The 21,410-nt window shown below is 42.0% G+C and overlaps 1 protein-coding gene across 4 annotated transcripts in view; it reads left to right on the top strand.

Moving 5' to 3' along the window:
* Positions 1-21,410, top strand: part of LOC126874086 (protein artichoke-like) — a 182,864-nt gene that overhangs the window by 83,463 nt on the left and 77,991 nt on the right. For 2 of the 4 annotated variants that reach the window (XM_050635704.1, XM_050635701.1), the window contains exon 1: positions 8,891-9,196. The exons of 1 other annotated variant lie outside the window; for it this stretch is intronic. The gene's annotated coding sequence lies outside the window, so the exon portion shown is untranslated. Of the gene's footprint in view, positions 1-8,890; positions 9,197-10,043; positions 10,688-21,410 lie in introns of those variants that run through there. One more of the 4 variants, XM_050635703.1, reaches the window with a different exon arrangement.

The following is a 21,410-nucleotide window of genomic DNA, read 5'->3' as shown; positions in this document are numbered from 1 at the left end:
AGTCAAATTTCGAACTGTTTTTAACGCATATACATTCGCATTATATATTCGCGAAACTATGAACGAGCAACCAATCGAAAACGCAAACGACGAAGCCGCTTGCCATCGGATTACAGAAACAAGTTCCCAGGCGAAGTACCTTGAACGTGGAATGTTTGAAAGTCACGAACGAAGAAGTCAGCTTTCTGTGCTTTTTCCGCGCGGTGTTCCACGATTGTGTAAATATAATAGGAACAAAAAGCTGCAAGGTTGAGAGATCGAGCGTGGAAATAAGACAGTCGATGCAATTTCAAGGGTGGTCGTACACGTGTCCTTGACGTTGTACTCGGAACTCGCGAGCGCTTCAAGTTTAGCCAAAATTTCGCCTCGATCCTTCATGCATATCCACGAGAGAGGCCGGCTTGCGTCGGATGCCAGATGCAAATGCGTATGCAATGGCCGTGCATACGTGTGTACGTATGTTATCGGCGTCCAGATTTCGGTCGTTTACCGGCCCCGTTCTGTATATCCGTGCGGTGGAACGCATTATATATGATCCGACTACCGAGTACGCGTTAGATTGTTGCGATGACGTATGCGCCAGCCTGACGCGTATCCTTGACATCGATGCCGCCGAAAGCGCTAGCGGCGAACTTGCGAGAATATCGCACCTTTCGCCTTTCACCTTTCACCTTTCATCCTGTATCTTTAATTTTGAAGTGAATGGTTTTTAAAGAGGAAAGCGTCTACGAGAAGAGTCTCGTGTTTGCTGCGGTAAATTTAGGATTCAGGACTGTGGAACATACTTATATTTGGACGTCTCGGAATTCTGGTAGCGTTAGGAGTTAAAAGGGATGGGTTCGACGTTAAGAAATTGGATTTTATAGCACGTTGATGCGATGAAGTAAAGTTTAATAATTTGCTGAGATAAAATGGATTAAAGTGTACAGTTTCTTGCGAGTTGAAATCAAATTTGGGGTTTCTTGTGTTAGGCAACTGGATCCTGCGGTTTCCTGCGTTACGACCATTTTCAAGCGTACAGTCGATTGTTTAACAAGACTTAGGTGATTCATTTGAAGGCTCGTTAACACGTTTCTAGATGTTTTGCACAAATTATCGATTTATTTAATTGCGAATGAAATCAGGCATATCCCAATTTTCTGTATCATTTCCTACTATATAGAACGTTGAAATATTATTATCCATTCCATCTCTCTTGACTCGCTGGCCACTAAGTCTGCTAACTGGCTGCGAATTCTCAGTAGTAAGATGCGTAGCTTTTAAGTAACAATATAATATATGAAAATAAGGAAATATAAATGTTTCATTATTTTAAACTACTGATGGAATGACATAACTTCATGCTCGTTTAGTAAATAGTCTGTTTGATATAACGTTGCAAATTAACAAAACAATTTACCTGTTTGACAATTCACTAAATTAATTTAATAAATTATTATGCAGAAGGAGTCAGATGTATAGAAAATATATCTTCGAATTTCAAACACGAAGAAGAACATAATTCGGACGTGTAGTTCACCTGATAACGTTGTTGATAACGGCGTCGTTATAATCGAGCTTCATCAAGGTGTCTACTGACAAACTAATATCCATCATACGTTGTCAAAGTGGTGCGACGTGCTGCGTGACTTCATGGAACAGGGTTCATTTGAGATACAATTAGGAAGGATTAAATTGATCAAGCAATCTCATCTTCAAAATATCGTCGCGCCTCTGAGTTTTCCCTCAAACATTGAAAATCTGAATGAAATTAAATCGATGTCATTGCCGTTATATTTGGACGCTCCAATGGAATTTAACGATGTAATATAATCTCGAAACGATTTCCGATAGAAAACGAAAACGTATCCGATCAGTTGCAACGATCGAACTGAAAAATTGTAATCTTTGAAATGTTTTCCTAAATTCGTTCATTCCGAGGTATTATGCAAATAAAATATCGAGCTTGGCCGCACTCGATATATCGAACGATACGCATAGCGAAACGGGAACGCAAATAGAAAAACTACCTGGACCAAAAATATCCATCCATTGCCGAATTTGGAGTTGTAGTGAATTTAAACTGTCGCTTTTACTATTTTATATTCGCTCGTCCTGTCGTCCTCTTTTTCAAACATATTTTTTTCACGCGTTTTTGTATCTTCCCAATTGCCACATCATTTTGCTAAACGTGATTTAGCGTAAAAATGTTCACCACACCTTTTATGCGAATGTGGAAATCTTCGCGTCTAACAAATAGCTGCTATAGAAGAGAGAGAGAAAAATATACAGGAAGCTAAATGGAACGATAAAATACAATTCTCAGTAGGTATCGAGGTTATCGTGATTCGCTATATATTTTTTCGCCACGTTGCGAATCATTCCGCGAGTTTACCTTATGTCGCGGCAATTTATCTGTAAAGTGTCGCCGTGTCTGCTGAAAGCATGCTAAATTAAACACGAATCTTCAAGCAGATCGAGTCGTGAAATTCACCGTTAGCTAAATTTCCCAAGTGTTTTCGACGCAGTTATTCCCCGAATCCGTTGCCGTTACGACGAAATTTCGCGAGGGGCAATCCGTGTTTCCCGATATTTGGCGCATTAAAATTAAACTTCATCCGGGGATACAAGCCTACCGCGTTTAATGTACTTTATCGGCGCATATTCCCATGGAAAGTAAGGGAACTCGAAGAAGTTTCGTCGAGGAAGTTGTGCGCGGCGTTGGCAAACGAAATTTCATGGGCGCCAAGTCGGTGAATTTATATTTATAGACGATAAAACGAAAGAAAGAATCGGAGGAAGGAGAATGAAAAAGAAAGAATCGGCCAGAAAATTAAAATCGTTTCATTGTCTGGGTGTAGAGATAATTAAACTACGTGAAGATTTAAGTAGAAGCTTTGGGGACGCGAGAAGACGCGAACGCAAACGATTCCCCTGTTTGTTAAGGATTAAGGTGTTCCAGTCCCGTAGCATCTTACGTAATGAGACGACGATTAAACCCTGCTGTTTGTATCCACATCGTAAGAATTCACCCGTTTACGACGTTAATTTGGCGAATGAAGATTTCAACAAAACTATTCAATTTGCCTTGATCTAACTAGGAAGTCCACGTATCATCCGTTTTTGTAGTACGATTCACTATATCTGGTCAATCTTTTGGATTTTCTCGTTAGAGAAGAACACAGCTTGGAATGCAACAGTTTACGCTTGGAAAATTGAAGGTCGAACAGTGTCGCGCAAAGGCATAACGATAAAATAACAATGCCGTAAATATTTATCGTTCACCGAGAGTAAATAAATACGTGCAACGGCCATTTCATATCCACAATAATCCTCAAATATTGATTAAACTCCGAGGCGCGTCAATTTTACATGGTAATGGTGCTAAATTGATTAGCTTTAAACAATGTAGCCAGCTGCACCCAGTTAACGAAAAATTGCATGCGACGCCAACATAAACGACGAACAGTGTGACATTTTTTTCAATACAGCCATCGGGGGACGGTAATTCCAATACGGAACAAGCACAAGTTCCTGTAGTTCTCGTACGAAGAAGGAAAAGAAAACGAGAGGAGGAGAAAGAAAGCGGCAACTAGCTTGAATCAACTTTTAAACGAGTCTCGTTGCGCGATCCAGTTCCAGCGGTGGAACTAATCAAGAGAAGGCGGTCTGGAGATTGCCTTAAAACCCGTGCTCTCCAGTTACAAATCCTTCTTAGGCTGGTTGTTTCACGCCTTGAGAAACAACCACCAGCGGAGCGGTGCTACGGTAATCGATATAAGCCATAGGATTATCGCAAAGTTCTGCAGAGCGCATTCATTGGCCAGTGAATAGCGAGATGCGAGCAGCTGTTTGATCATGATCCCGATGTGGCCGTGTATTTACCGCTTTCAGGTTGTTTTTTCCGTGGCTTTCAGAGATACGCTGCTTTGAACCTTAAAGCCTAGCAAGGGAACGGTACACCAGCAGTGGCTGCACCGCCAGTTCCAACACGTCGTTGGAATCGAACGCCTCCGATGAGAGCGCCGATCCTTTCCATTTTCTCCTATGCTCTCTGTGCTTGTCACATCGAACGCATTCGTGCAAGGTTCGCGAATTCACTCGTCCAACGTTTTGCTCGTAATTAACTCGTATATCGAACGTTTGATCTGCTCGTGAAGCGTTCGCTAATATTTCAGCTGTCTCAATATCTCTCGATGACGAAGTATTTCTTCGTGTTAACGTTTTATAATATCGCGAATCATTCGCTAATATTTATCACCATTCAAGTAATTTATCACCATCGGCTATTAATATCACTCGCTGGCATCGTACTTCATCCTTCGAGTATCGATAGCAGCGTTAATTTAATGATAAGGAATAGCGAATTACTTGTTAACAGATCCGGAGTATAGTTGACAATTTTTCTTCGAATACAGCTTCCAGAGTTGATGAGAACAGTTTGCAGCCCGAACAATAGAAAAAAGTGAATTTTGATTGACGTACAGGCTACACGCGCTTTTTCTCTTCCAATTTTTCCACGTGAAATGATTTCATTTTTGCACGTCTATGCTGGCTCGTTTAACACGCAATTTGCTACTTCACTAAGTTTAGTCGAGCTTCAGCTTCTACGATTAAGTAGATCATCTTTATGTTCTTCCTCGCTCTAGAGTTTCAGTATACGCACGACGAGTAGAATATTCGTAGTCAGACATCCCGTCGAGCCGAGCCGACTATTTATCTCGATAGAAATTTTTTCCATCGTTATAGCGCTAATTAAATTTTGAAATATTTCGTACAAGACACGCAATACGTGCGTAAAAAATTCCTACAAGCGTTCGAACATTTTTATGAAAGATTGTAAATCAAGGCATTAGTTGGTCGTAATCCGCGGTATTTCTCGCAATGGCAGATTTGAAACAGAAGGGGCCGAGTAAACGGCAGGGAACACTAAAATTCTCCTTTCCTCGAATTCCGCGATCGTAAATCACTCGGAGGGTCGCGTCGCGCGCCGTTAACTCGCGTCGCCGATTCGTATTCCACGATATATTTTCGATCTCCGGTCGGCCACCTCTCGCGATCCCCAAGGATCCCCATTAATTGTGTCGGCGTGTGCGTGCAGCCAGGCCACGAGCTAGCTCTCGCGTCACGGCCATTTGTCACGCGGCGATCATCGAGCCGCTTGAAATCAAGGCGTCAAACCGAGCGGCTCTTCTTCTGCCCCGCGACGGAAGTCTGGCAAAACGAACGCGTCCGCTCGCAAATCGCCGCGATTTATGGTCCGTGTTACGTTTCCTGAAAAACTGCTTCACACGCGATCATTTCCTGTAACTGTTTCGCCGCGAGTTTCTATCTATCTGTCATTCTATCTTATTGCTACCAAATGATTTCACTGTGCTCCGGGTCCCATAGCTGAGTTGAACAATGTTTTGTGAGAACGTAGAATGGATTACGATAATGAAACTTCCGGGAATTTTAACACGAGCCGTATACTACCATTAATCAGACGAAAATCTTTGGCATATTTTCACTATTATCTTTTCGTTATCTGGATCTATAGTTTCGTATATTCTTTCTAAAATCTACGTTCTGCGAGTTCTGTTTGTATAAAATTTTCTTCTATAAACATGAATCTACTTACCACGATCTTTTGAAGTCCTCTTTCTCTATATCCTCTGCATCCGGCGATGACAGTGCAGCGAGGACTCGATATTTCACTGAAAGGGAAGGAAAAACGGAATATTATAAAATAGAGGAAATGTGGAAATACAAATTCTGAAATTTGTTGATTTTGAAATCGCAGTTTTATGCCTCTTATAATTGAAAGAACTTCGTATAATAATTACTCTAATCGAATCAATAATACAACGCAGTAAACAGGCAAATATTGTGAAACGTGTAAACGGTAACAAACATCCAGTTCTACAAACCGCTCTTCCCATTAACTTGTCGCTAGAGCCTTTCAGAAATACGAGATGCCAATCGTCGTAAAAATCACACGAGACGTTACTACGACGCAAAGAATTCTATTGTAAGGAATTTCTAAATTTCACGCGCTCGGAATATCTTCTTTGATGAACGAAAGATGACTAGACGATGCGACGGTGTAAGTCACCAAAGTATCCAAAACTGTAATCTAATCGATGCAAGGTCTAAGACCCCACCTTCTCCGTCATCGAACTTGACGTATCGTCGATACTTTATCGATTCTGCGAAACTCTCCGGTAGAAGCAGTCTCCTAGCTACCGACTTTAGTCGATGTAGCGTACGTATGAACAAAAGCCGATCGTTCGAAATACACGATATACGATCAAAAAAAAAAGCGATTTGCGAGGAACAATCGCGATTGAAACGTCAGTGTGAAGCGCGCACGGCTTCTCATCTTGACGAACGACGCTGTAATGTCGATGTTAATCGACAGACACCGCGTATTCGCATGATAAAAGTTCGTGTATACGTCGCATCGATGAATCGATGTATCATAATAATTGCGCGCTGAATATTTCACGATCTTTTCCATTGATAATAAAACAACGCGGTTTCGAAGCTGCTTGTTCTGTCGGGCCGTTCATATTGTCCTGTCGCGTCTCTCTCGACGAATGGGATTTATCCTGATTTCGATCGCGCAACGGCGAGATTCGCGCGTAAAAATGCTGTTACTCGGCCGTTTTATCGTCCTGAAATTCTGGTTTAACGCGGAAATGAGCCTGGGTCCGCGATCGTCAATAACTTGAGAGAATTTTACAGGCTCCTGTGCAACGTAGTGCTCTGTATATCGATTCTCGTTCGTGTTGAAAATAGCTTCTCCCATATACGATGAATATTTTCGTTAATTTCTGATTTAATCATATCCGTTGCAGTGCGGTAAAACGAAAAGCTTCCGGATATGTTCGTATTTCTTTGAATATACTAATACTTGCCTGAGTTATTAATGTTTCTATGGATTAATTGTAAAATATTGAAGTATATTTGCACGATGTGTGTTATAAAAGGAACGAGAATATAAAATAAAGACGAGTTATAATCTTGGTAGCTTAAAAATCTTCTTTGTCACAAACCGTGTCTTTCTCTGAAGCTTCAACGGATATTAGAATAATTTAATTCGGTGCCAAACATGCAGTTTTCTAAATAGAACATCCTGAAGTTTCGAAACGTTTCATTTTCAACTAGGTGTTTAAGTGACAAGACGATTCAAAACGTCAGATGTGCGATGAAACTCTTCAAGAGAACAAGATAGCAACTAAGACGAGAATAATTGAAACGATGAGGAAATAAAACCAGAATAGAATATATCTAGCTTGGTAGAGCTCAGGCAGGAATGTACAGTCGTTATTAACTCGGGTTCGTGTCTTCTCACGGTTAACTTAAGCCTTCGTGATATGGAAGACACGCGGCGTTCTTTCGTCTCTGCGAAACCCAAAAAGGTTAGTAATTGCATAATCGTGATTCTCTATAATTTCGCGTTATCGTGTAGCTGATTGCGTCTAATAGCCGCTATTAAGGGCAGAGATTGACCGGATAACCGATCGAACAAAGCCAGAAACGTTTGGCAAAAGTTAGAAGTTAAGAACCTCTTAGATCAATACGACTCGTCGTGCGTGAGTTAACGCGTAGCGACTCAAACGTGTTAAGCAGCTGAAAGTGGCACAGATCGGATGATAAGTTAGGTCGATCGACCAACCAGTGGAAGAAAAGCGTTGAGGAGTCGTGGAATAACAAAGGGGCTGAGTGACGCCAGACAGACAGGCAAATATTCTTCCGTGAGAGACTTCAAAGTAATGGGAATTGCGAGTTGAACGGGACCGGTGCATCAGACAGGCTAGTTTCTATTCTACGACTTCCTGTTCCGCTCAACTGTTTCCTCTCTGCCTCAGCGTGGTTAATTCGATGGAGATGTAGTCGAAAGAACCTTTGCGCTGGATAGTTTTCCGGCTCGTTGTGCGGCGATCAGAAGCCAACACAGATTCCAACAGGACGTAAACTTTTTGCTCGGTGGATAAATTATCAGGACCCGGATTTCAATGTGTCGCAGTGTCGATCGTGTGACTTTAATTAAACTCCGCTTGCAATAATTTGCATGCTACTTAATGTTGGGGTGTGAATTCAATGCAATCTGCCGCGTTCGCTTGTCATAGGGCAAGTTTCAACGGCGTGTCTATAGCCCACACTTACGGTAATAGAAGCTGCACTCAGCATCGCCGCAGCATCGTTGGAATTTCGCGAAACTAGATTTCAAGCAGCCGCGAGATCAAAGTGTCATTAAGTCAATTCGATCGCAAGGAGGAAACACGCACGAGGAGTCTCGACAAATCCCACGACGGTACGGGATAATGATCTGAATGATAATGCACACTGCCAAAGCTTCTCAGAGAAACTTAAATCCAACGGCGTATCTAACTCGAACTCAACCTCCTTCTCCCTAATTTAGGAACTGCTCCGAGCACCTTTCAGATTCCCGATGAAAAAATCACGAGAACGCAGTGAAAGATATCTTTAGGACGTCGGAATTGAAAGAAAGGAAATACGTGACTCGACTGTCTTCCTTCCTCTGCACGGCTCGGTTCGAAGGTACTCAGCGTCCTACAAAATGGTCGATAAAAAACGAGCGACGTTGGAAAATTTGCATTGAATGCTCTCTCTCTCTTTTCCTTTCTGCAGGAAAAGTCCAGTTAGCGAAGTTTAGTCCTCGACGGTGGATCGAATCGAAAAGTTTTTCCAGTAGACTCAAAACACGAGTGTGACTCTAACATTCAGCAGTGCTGGCCTCGGAGAAAACAGAGGGTCGACACGAAGAGTGGCGAGCAACAAGGGAAAGGGTTGTTCCGGCTAGCGATTCTACCATGCAGTCAGCGAACCACCCCGCCATCCAGCCGGTCGGCCAACCACGCAGTAGGGAGAGTCAGCGACGAGTCAGGCGGCCAACCGAGCGACCGACCGTGCACCAGTCTAGCGTTGGCGCACGTCGCGGCAACACGTGCACCTTCGCAATCGTCGATTTCTCCGTCGTCGATCGACACTGTTCCGTTCTCCGTCTGTCGGTTCGTTACGTCGAGATCGAGTTTTAGCCACGAGGAATATCAATTTTCTATCGTTTGCGATCTTTTCCTTGGTCCCTTTTTTCTTTTTTTTTTCTTTTTTCTTAAACGATCACGAATCGATCGTCCGAGTGGATGGTGCTGTGAGATTAATCTACGTGTGTACGCGAGTTTGCTCCGACCAACCGAGGATCGCTCAGGAGGTAATGGTTCCATTCGATGAGATATCGATACTATTCGCGTCTTGCGAATTTCCTGTATAAACGCGATTTGATTGAGTCAAGGAAGGTATCGAAACTAGACACGTGCTGTGCAACTAATATAATTCGTGCTGCGCGGGAATAGAATCCAGCTAGCCGATGTTGTTTCGATCGAGGGGCGAGTTTGTCAAAGAATCATGGCGAACGCTGCCTGTTGTCGAGGATTTTTATTAAGAAGCGTGTAAACGGACAGATTTTAGTTGGAAATGAATGTGGTAAACGAAACTTGCGAATCGATTTGCGGTACTCGAGTGGAAAAACCGATTCGCGTGACACGTTGTCGTGGTTTTTGGTTCAACTTGGTTCGCGTTGGACCTCGATAAAAGGGGGAAGGAGCGACGCGGCGCGACGCAACACCCTGTTTGCGGTATCCTGACGCGTTTCAATTCGCGACTTTCTTCCCTCCTTTTCTTCTTTCTCCTGTTTAAAGAGGATGTAATGCTATAGTTGGAATTTCGCGTTCTTTCGCTTTTGTGACAAGTTTCGTGCTCTTGCTTTACGACTCGGTGCTAAAGGCCTTTCACAAGTGTAACCGAGATCTGAAAGAAAATAGCACGAAGCGCAAAAAGCAAAGCGACCTGCGATTCGACGAAATGGTTGAGTCGTACTACTTGCCTCCGCGGTTCTTCTATGTTTAAGCGTACTCGTGGCTGCTTTTTCAAACTTTCTCCACCTATGTTCGACTATGTACTATACGTGCACAAGCATTCCACGAGTATAACCCAGAAATCAATTCGGTACCGCTATTACACGTAACGTTTGATGCCACCTATTCGCCCATGCTCGACTCGTACTACTTAACTGTTCTAATTTTCAATCTGTCCCCGTTAGAATTATAGTTTTAATCGACTGACTGTACAAAATTCATCGTCATCCTTTCCTTTCTTTAAGAGTTAATGGCGCACGTCAGGAAACGATCCGATCGTTTCGATCGATCGAAGTTTAATCGCTCGCTAACCGTTCCATGTTCCTTTTTTCGTCTCTCCGTTTTCAACAGAAAATAATTACATCGCGTGATCGGGTCTTATTAAACGCAGCAGAAATATTCCGAGTGGTACCTTCGATTCGTTACACCCTCGATACTGGCACAGTTTCGTGACCGTATTCCCCGCGAGTTTCCTCCACTTCATACTTTTTCCTCATCTGGATGTTGCTTTCTAGGATTCCCGGAACTTTTCTTGGCGTTTATCGAGCACAGAAAGCGATTCGTTTCTCCTTGAAGAATTATTTCGATGGCTGTCACGCCGTGCCTGGGACCGTGTTATCGAACCGCACGCAAAAACGCAATTCTCGTGACAACAGACTGGTCTTTTCTTCCATTCGTTCTTTCGATCCAAACCGAGTATCGACTGACTGGTCCGACTAAGCCCGAGCAATTAGAAGTATCGGTTGGTCCGAGCGACGTTCCGAGCCGCTCGATAGAAAGGAACGGAGGTGAGTCTCGTCCGATACCAAAAAGTTGACGTCGCAATTCCATCGACGACGTTTTTTGCTCGTTCTCCGTTACAGTCGATACGTCTATTCACCGTTTGCGTTCAGTTTGGATGCCCCTTCGAGATTAGAAACACAAATCACTGCACCCTTCGCGCTGCTCTATCGCAGTGAAAACGGAGCTGAGTATTTTCCTCGATCAAAACATTGGCTCCGTCTCGTGAAAGAAAAATGTGCGGGACGTCACTCTGAGTAAAGTTTGATGAAGCTTGTAGAGACCTCTGGATACTCTTTTCTTTGCAGGATCTTGCGAGAATATTAGGCAGATATTGTTTTTTCAAGCTTGTTTTCGCCGTAGATTGATTTAGAAAATGGCCTCACGTAATTTTATAAATTAGTACGTGAATCTAACGTTTTACGTATTTCATGCACGTTGATTTGCTTCGAAGAAAGTAGCGATTTTGAGCAGCCTGGCGTTTCGTTTCTCGATTTGATAATTACAGAGAAGCAGATTTGGAATATAATAAAGAGCGTGCTAAAAATATATCCAACTGAAAAGTTTAGCAGCGGTCTCGTTTAATTTTGGAAATAAATGGGGACAGATATATATATAGTAAGGGACGCGTTGCCGTTAAGTCTGCTCCGAAAGTAGAGTAATGAAATATCTTTATCAACGCTTGTTACACTCGGTGTGTACCGGATGTCATGTTTCGCGTGATTCATTGCACCGAGCGCGTTATTGATTCGGTCGCGCCCGCAATTCATGAATCATTTGCTCGAAGAAGTTTCGACGGAATGTTTGTAAAAACATCGTTAATTATTAAACTTTCGTGAACCTGGCGTATAGTGGCTGAGTCTCTTAGTTAGAACTCGAAACAACTGGTTTTCCACGATGGATTTATACACGTTTTTCCAGCGTCGGTAATTTTCAAATATTCCAACTAGTAAAATTCGGTACGGTCAATAAAGTTTTCAGGAACTTGCAGCAAATTCTATTTCTGCTCGATCAAATATTTCCGGTTGCGTGAAGAATGGAAATATTCGAATAATTGCCGAAGAATGGATCGACAGTTGACGCGAGAGATCAGATTTCTTCTCCGTGCTTCCTGGTTCGAAATTATTCATGGAAAGAAAAGAAGGATCGTAACGACGTCGCCGTAAAATAAACTCGATGTTACGCAGGGAGAAAGAGAGAATTACGAACATAGATCAAATAATACGACAGAATTTTATTTCGTAGCAAATTAATGATATTACAACGATTTATAGCTACCTCGGTGATCGTATCTTAAAATATTATAGCAAATTTAGTTCTCGCTGTGTTCCACGTGGTAATAAAAGCAAACCGTACACCGTTAATCGACGAAGATCGTAAAAACACGGGTGCAGTAGGAAATTTCATTTTAACCTTTCGTAACGAGTAATTTTCGCCTGGGAACACGCGTTTCTTTCGATGAAAACTTTCGATGCGTGAAACGTGAATTTTTCGCGATATCGCCTCCGCGATAACAATAAATTTCTTGCGCCGTTTATTTCTCGCCGCCTCCACCGACCTGTACGAATAAGCGCATTCATGCGAAATTTTTTAACAAATTATCATTTCGTTCAATGACTCTATCTTTCAAAATGATCAAAGTAATTGTATCTTTCTTTCTCTCTCTCCCGTTTTCTTCTCTCTCTCTCTCTCTCTCTCCCGTTTTCTTCTCTCTCTCTCTCTCTCTCTCTCCCGTTTTCTTGTCTCTCTCTCTCTCTCCTTCTTTTGTGTGTAAAATCAATAGAAAAATAGAAACAAAGGAAACGAAAAAAAAATTACGATGTTAATGAACAAACAATCCAGAATAATGGTAATTACAATTACAAATTAATCACCGACATTCGTTACAAATATGAAATGCTGCTGTTTAAACGGCAATGATTTACTCGCTAATTATAAATATTCAAACGTTTTGTTGTGGTCCCCATTAATTTACGTAGAATGTTCTGCATATATTATACAAACGAGATATCATTGAGTTCTCGTTTTATTTCCTTATGCGAAAGGTGGTACTTTTTCAAAATTTACGCTTCATTCAACGTTATAGAATCTCACGTCAGCTACTCTTACGTAACTTCACCATCTGAATGTCACATTCTATCAGATTCTGTCAAACTAAAATTCACCTCGATAATAGAAGAAGTACGTTCTCCGTTGTTACGCAAAAAATACGTGGAAAAGTCATTCGTCATTCTACGTAAAAAAAAGGGACTGAAACAAAGCGATACAAACGTGATTAGTTCACGAACGAGATATTTGAAACAAGTGTCTTCTGACACTGAAACAAGACACTGGAACGTAAAACAAGAAAGTTTACGACGGCATAAAATGCCGAAACGTGTTTTATTTCATAAACTGATGCGTTTCGCGAGACAATGCACATGGATGCATTGGATGCACGCGTGCACGTTGATAAATGCCTCGAGGCAAAAACGAAGAAGCATCGTGGAACAAAGGAGTCCGGCTCGGCGAACCTCGAAATTAATGTTCATCGAAGAAACGTAATCGAACGTGGTTGGTATCGGTAAAGGAATTACAGGCTTGCAAAGGTGAGGAGGGAGAGGAGAATTCTGTGCCGAGGTTGTGTAACCAGATCAAATGCTACGAGTCTCGATGGAGCCATTCAAGCTTAGGTTTGCTCCGGTATCGTGTGCACAGAGGCATGAAACAGCGGATTTGTCGTGTACACGTCATGGCCACGGCAATGGGATCCTAACTCTTCATGGTTAATTGGAAAAATAACCCTTTGACAGACACGAAAATAAAGGGCGTGGAGAAAGAGTGCGCTTGAGACATCGATGAATCCTTTTTGATACTCGTTGCTGACTTTGTATCGATAAAAGAAAGCTCTATCATCGAGGAAAAATTCCGTGGTGTTTCCACGACGATACAACAAAGGCAAACATCCAAGAATGCGTCGCTACGGTTTTCTTAGCATATTTCATACAGTTCGTTTGCCAAGAAAAAAGCGAGGAAGCAAATATCGAGCGGAAACAAAGTTTTATAACCTCGCTATCAGCGATTCCCTGAAAAGGGAAGAATTTATTTTTTAATTTCAAAAATTTTGTGGTGATACGCTTAAATTGCGCGATGTCTAATGTGACAGGGTGAACAGTAACTACATGGTGAACATACACATAGCGAAACGAATGAAAAAAAGAAATAACGAAGGGAAGAAGGATAGGAGGAAGAAAAGGACAAAAATGAAATGAAAAAATAGAGAAGAAAAGGAGATAGGAATAATTCTGGTCTAGTATCGATTGCCAATTTAAATGATAATCCCACGAAAGACGGCGATCCTGTTCCCAGCGCCGTCCGCGCTCGATTTCGATGATAATATCGGCCGGAAAAGTGGCCTCGTCGTTTCGACACGAAAGCGAGAACGCTGCATTCGTTATGTCAACGACTTCAAAGAAATCGATCCTTGTTTTTATATTTTTCCAGCCATCTGGCAAGATTTCACGAGAAATTTCCGAATCGTCGAACAACAAGCATTGTTGTGAAATTCCCGTTCCTTAATTACTAACAAGCTATAGAATCACGTTCTTTCTTGAGAATGAAATCGTGAAGAAGGAAAATTTTCAATGGAACGTTATCGATTCTGTGAAGCATTGTTTTCCCTCCAGTAGAAATTATAAGGAGCTTACCGAGTGTAGACACGTAGCAGAAGGACAGCCGTGGTAGAGCCACGAGACAAATAGAGTGGCGCTGTGAAAAACGTCATGGTGAATTCCGTGGACTGACAATCGAGCCATTACTCGTGGGCGGTACGAGAAATTCGTTAAACCGTACTCCATTCCGTTCCTGGCCGGCATAAAGGCTTCGCTTTAAGCAATTCGTCTCTGTTTACAGAAAAGGCTGTCCCGTTGCGACGAAAATCTCAATTGCAAGAATTTGCACGAGGGTCGCAAGTAAATAGGTTTACCCGTTGGTCTCTACCTTTGCGCGCAACTTAAAATGGCAGTCCATCGTCGCGTCTCCGTGAAGAATTTCTTAATTACACCACTAGACGGTTCTTTTCTGCGAGCCGCTCGTTTCCAGACTATTATTCATCGCGGTGCTAGTTGACGGGAATTAGCGATAATATCGAAGGGACAGGGCATTATCCCGTTAAAAGGGTCGTACCACTGCGATCGTTTCTTTCCCGCCCGAATACGTCCGCACGTACGTGAACGCGAAATTGATTCAAAGAGAAGGAAAAGAATTGTTTCTCTTCTAACTGTGAGTTTCTTCTACGACGATTCACACGCGGAAACGCTGAGAGATTGAACCTCTGGTTCGCGCTTCTTCGTTACACGAACTGCGAGGATGCACATCAGAGACACGAGAATCATCCCCTGTGTCTTGTTGGAAAGAACAACGGTGATGTTTATCGCAGTAGCGTGAAACGAGTTTTGTATTAGACGGACGATGTATCTTTTACTTTCGACTTAACCTTTGACGTTCGCGACCGGAATTTTTTATCACATTAATCGCAATGATTTTCGAATGTTTATTTTTTACTTGATTTTAGAGCCAATCATTATCTTATGGCTTGGGTAATTCATTTCGCTAACTCAACGAGTTGTTTAACTGTAATCCACAAATTGACTGGTCATGTAAATCCTTGTATATGACCCAGATACTGAATCCTTGGTTACTGCCCAGAGATATCTCCAAGATCGTATGTCTCAAGGTCTGCGTCTGTTTCGAATCGGTTAACAGAATATTAATTATAATTATAATTATACACTGATGATGGAGATCGTAGAATCTCTAAATCGCGAAATATCTTTCCAACAAATTATATAATAAGTTTCTGTCGGTAGTAGAAATTGCTAAAACGTTAAGTTAAGCTAGTTGAGGAAAATAATGCAACTAGATATTCATACAAATACGAATTTGCATAAACATTCGTAATGTAGCGATGCTTTACATTATAATTGATATTCGTAGGAATGTGATCAGAAGGGCGAGAAATTTTTTCGATAACGTGGTGCGACGCAAAATATTCAGCACCGTTGCTCTGAATGACGCGGGACGACAAAGGCGTTGCTTCGTTGGACGTCAGATATCGATGCGATATTGTCGATACAGCTGTCACGACGGCCGACATCGATATAACGGCTCAGAGCTGTCGCGAAGAATTCGAAATCGTTAAATCGGGGTCTATTGTCGTAATCGAAGGATAGCTGAAAGAATCGCTGACTAAACATAAAATTCCATTCGCGTCCTTTTATATCGACAAAACGAGTTATGCGGAAAGGGAGTAACTTTCATGAGAGTAGGATAGTTATTAGGGGCAGGTAGTTTTAGTTGGCCTAGTTACTTGCTCCGTGAACACGATGGGTTTCTAATGTCGACCGAGTTTCTAACTAACTGATTAATTCGCTCTTCCGCGGCCAGTTCAACCTGCTTTATTCACTGTCAAAGACCGATTTCTAATATTAGGGACGGATCGTTTGCTGACTTATTCTACTCGTGGTCGATCGTGATTGATCGTTCGAGTCAGGAACGTGTTTACCGACTAATATCTCGAAAGACTTGGGATTATAGCGAAATGATAATTCTCTTTTGCTACCAAGATTCTATGAAGCTTTACGAAGATTAACTTCCAGAGATGAGATGACTTACACAATTATGATTTTCAATCAGACACGTGTAACTAAGGCTACCTGTGTTCCAAAAGAAACAACGTTTGCAACTACGAGTTGAGAATTTTTTCAACGTGGAAATCTTAGATGATTTGAAAACTTATTGAGACATAAAAAATACGAAATATATAAAGCCAAAATTTTTGACAGATTTTGCAAAACGAAATTTTTGTTATATATTTTTCGGCTGAACCATCAGTCATTTCGACCAGAACCAAGGGAAATAATAAGATAGTATAAAATTAATTCAAGAGGAGAGGTTGAAATGTGCAATCGATGACACTCAGGGAAACTCATAAAACAGAATGCTCGCTTGCACTCGACTTCTCGCGATTCACGTCAGTCCCATGATTTTACAACGAAATTTTCATCCACTTTTACATTTTTGCACTCGATTGCTACAAACTGCGCAACTCGGAGCCAACCGGCATCGGATACTGGTATTAAAAAAGAGGAAAAACCCATTGAAATTGATTGACGTGATTCGCGGCAGACGAGATAGAAGAGACATGCCGTTTCGATAATATTTTAATACCACGTCGAGAGAGACGTAACTTCGCAGCACGATACGAAAAAATTATTGAAAATCGATGGAACGGCTTCGAGTTACAGCCTCTGCTTTCTAACGATTCGATCGAGTACGTGTCTCTCGTGTTGTGTTCGCGTACGTGTTTCCCATTTTATGTATGGGGAAATCACAGCGATCTCGGAGCGCCATAGGAAGCAACGTGACACCGCTACGATGCGCCGTTAAAAAGTAGCTCTCGATAAAACCCTTGTCGTGGCACACGATTATTAATTGCCGTTACATCATCCGATGGAGCAACGAGAATCAATTACACGAAATAATAGCGACTGTAACACGGCGAAACGTAAAAAAAATTCTCTCAATCGATGAACAGGTTTTACGTGCACCGTTGTCCGACCCAATTCTCTCGAAATCGTATTAATTAACGAAATCTTCAAATGACCACTGCCGCAAGGATTTAGCTACTTTACCCTCGAAACTTCCACAGAGATCCATTTTCAAATTGATTTAATGCACTTTGACGAGATATTCTGCGAGATGTAAATAAATAAAGTGAAGTTTCTATTGGGAAGACTCTCGTACTCGAAGCAAGTGTAACGTAACGTTATATGGCAGCTGGGTTATAAAAGTTAGGGAAATTTCCACGCATTAACATATTATAACTTTGGACCAAGCCCCAGAGACATTGTGCGCGAGAATCGCGAATTCCTTTTAACGCTGTCCCGCTAAGCTCCTAAATTCGTTTTGAAATTCGCGGTCGGAGAAAAGAAAATATCGGGTTTGACATATATTCGGGGGTAACTGGAGATTAAAATGTACTTTGAATAGGCGAGAAAAGAATTTCAGCATTGTTATACGACGCTTAAACGATCCCGGTGTGAGACACTGAAGAATGGAGTCAGATAGAACCTGCGAGACTTATCCTGAAGAAATACGAGGTAATCTAAATTATTTAACATGGCGGAAAGATTAAAACGATTACGTATCCGCAGGAATGCTTGATGGTAGCCTGCGTCCTACACACGTATTGCGCCAAGCAACGTACCTATTCAGTTTCGTTAACGCGTTCATTAAATTTAATGTACTATGAACACGACGTGGCGAAGTGTGGTAAGAGTGATCCAAAAATAACGAACGCGTTCTGAAAGACAGCTTTCACCTCGATTTATGGCACGAAATCATGTTACACTCTGAGTCATTGATTAATGATTCCGAAAATAAAAATTGCTAATCAATGGATGATTTAAACACGCTGGTACGATGAACAATGGTTCGCAGATGGTTCGCGGCTTTAACAAGACGGTGCAGCCAACTTTGCCCGAAGTAGACCAAAATAGGATCGAAGCACGGTCGTTTTACGATACCAGTTAGAATCGATGAACATATGGAGAGCCACGTGATCCAACGTGGTGGCATCTTCTCCACCTGGAAAGCACACCTTTGGGGTCGTACCTCGTCAAATATTCATGGCAATCTGGAGAATCTCGCAGACTCTAGCCAACTATATTCAGAACTAATCTGGCAAGCTCGTAGGCTGTTACGTTTCCCAGCGAATAACTCTTGCATCGAATTAAGGGCGGAAAAGAGGAAGACAAAGCGGCCGGAATAGAAAAACGAGAAATTGAGCCAAGGGAAGAAGAAGGAAAATTGACGAACAGAGACGCCAGAAGACAGAGGCGGCACACGTGCGACGATAATGACAAAGGTAAACGCATAGATTGCTTCGCTTTCCATTAAATCACCGAGACCGGATATGCTGCTGGCTTGAACGCGCGCCCGACCACCCGTTTAATGTGTACGCCCACACGAACGCACGAGCTGCAACGTGGTCGCAGTTAACCGTATTCCGCGGCGGCGATACAACGTGCTCGATTAACGTCGAACGTCAGGTTCCTTGGAAGAATTTGTCAATGAAGAAAACGAGCTAAACGATCACAGAATTTTAAGTGTGCAACATGTTGCCGGGTGTCGAGTTAGGTGTAAAATGATATATTATCGGCCATACATATATCGACACTTTCAAACTACTCGAAATATATGAAATGCTTGTACAATTGAATTCAATTGGGACTCCTTTAATATGATTAACGAGAAGAATGAAAAATTCGCACAAAAATAGAAAATATAAGAAAAATATTGATCTTTAAAAATGTTGGTCGAATTGCACCGAATGTGCAAATACGGTAATAGAATACACTCAGTAAGTAATTACCAAATACTATTACGGACGATAGTATACGTTTCCATGTTGTGGATGCAGCAACGTGGGGAATAAAATAGATATCTGCGGCGATGTAATCGCCACTGCATTTATGGTGAAATAGGAGTAATTGTTAATTTAGACCTGCAGTGGATTGCCATCCGTATGTGACAAATGTGGCCAAATTGATAAACGAGATAGGGCAACAGGATGGCAAAGTGAGTCGAGTGGTTGCGAAGCAAGCTGCATCGATCTCGGCTGCTTCATGCAAAAATGTTTCAACCGCTTTTCTTCACCAGTGTTGTTTCCATCGCAGTAAATGCGATTTTGGGAACACAAGTTCTGATAAAACAAAACGAAAAAAAAGTTATTGAAAATTTTCCATAAAAAGGTACGAATCTTTAAAAAAAAAAAAAACGAAAAAGAGGAAGCTTTGACGTTGTAAATCTTTCGAGAACGCCGAGTCAAGAAAAAAATGTGTAAACTTTGTGGACACAGGAGAATACTGATGAATGTATAGAAATATATTCCAACCTAAACTTCACCACGTCGATGAAAAACGTTGACAAAAAATCATAAAGACGAGAAAACAATTTTGGAACTTTACAATATATCGAAAAATATAAAATATATCCAATCCTATACATTATTTGCAAAAAATTGTAGAAGGACTAAAGAAGAAAAATAGGTTGAATAAAAAATGTTACAGATTTTCCAAACGTGCCGACGGTCAGAGATTGTACAAATTTGACGCTATGGAAAGGAAATTAAATGAAAAAATCATGTTCGATGGTCGCGTCACTTGGCGATAACGAGCACGTTCGGCTTCGTTATTTATGTATTCGTCCATGTACCAGTTGTCGACAGGCTTCGGTTGAATTTAAAAAGTAACGACGTCCTCAACGAGAAAACTAATTTGATTTTCGTTGTCCACGCACGTTTCCAACGATGACGGCGCGACAAACGATCGGGTTTCATTGAATTTTAATAAAAGTTTGTTAAATCACCGTTTAATATCGATCTACTGGCTTTCATATCCTTCGACACGGCAGGGCCACCGTCTGCAGCTAAAAAACTACAGATTTCCCGTACTGTTTTTCCACGCCGTGCCGCACCGTCTGAAATGATTTGCACGTTCCCGGCCGTGCACGGGCGTCGGTTGAACGCGCAAATTGGAAAGCGACAAACGGTGCGGCGCCCCGATATGCATAAATCACGGCCAGATTCAATAAGCGAACTCATTGTTCCGTCAACACTTAGCTGCTTCGAACTGTTTGGTGCTTTCTGTCTGGTGAATTTCGATCCGTATCTCATACGCGAAGAAAAAACGATGTATAAGAATTGGGTAACTCGCGAATGGTCTGCTTTGGTAAGAGCATAATTCTTGAGTCGTGTCAGCGAAAGGTTAGTGCACGACTAAAGGAGAGGATTGTTTCAGCCAATAAAAGGTAGAAAGCTTCTTTTCGTGTTGAGTTCCCGGCTTTTAATAAGTTATTACAGCCGGCCTTGCTGCGGAATATTCTCGAAGCTCGGTGCTTATATTTTTCCCTCTTTCGAGCCGGAAGACCATAAAAATCGCAAGTCAGGCACAATCTCTCGGCGAGTCGTATATTCGCGGCTCTGTTCGTCGTTCCGACGACAATCCGCCGGGGAAACAGGCGAAAGGCAGGGAACTATAATACGAATTCCCATTGTAAATCCGACCAAGATCCTTTGGAAGACGAGTAGGGCTTGCACCGGGTAGGGGATGAAAGACAGTCGAAAGACCTGCTCACCTCTTTCGCGCCGTCTATCGAGAATGAAGTCGAGAATAATAAAGAAAGAGAGAAAAAAATGAAGAAGAAGAAGAAGGAGAAGAAAAGAAAAAGACGCGGTCTGTGGAAAGATGGAGAGAAGTAAAAAACGAAGGAGAGAAAGGAAAACGGCGGAATCACAGATTTAATAAAGGCTGCTTGGAGGCGCGCTAAGCGAAAACCGATTTCATTATAATGTACCCATACCAAGATCCATCTATTCCTCACGGATGCTGACTGCCGCTAGATTTTGCCTCGTCGTTCTGCTGTTTCTGCCTCCAAGGCCTTCCATCGTCGCCTATCGGTTTCTTCGTCTCACTTTTAATTTCGTGGTTCGCAAAAGCGGGAAAAATCATGCGAGTAAGTTGCACGGTTACTTGGCCAGCCTCGATCCAGCGTTCGACCAACCTCCGAAACCAATACTTCCTCTTGTAGCTCATCCGCCGATAATTAAGAAAGTTTTCTCGAGGCCACGATTTTCCGGAAAGTTAGCGACAATGGTGGCAAGCGTAAATATACAGGGTGCGGCAAATATCG

This window comes from Bombus huntii, chromosome 15 (assembly GCF_024542735.1).
Source record: "Bombus huntii isolate Logan2020A chromosome 15, iyBomHunt1.1, whole genome shotgun sequence".
NCBI lineage: Eukaryota > Metazoa > Arthropoda > Insecta > Hymenoptera > Apidae > Bombus > Bombus huntii.
This window is presented reverse-complemented; position numbering and strand designations above follow the sequence as displayed.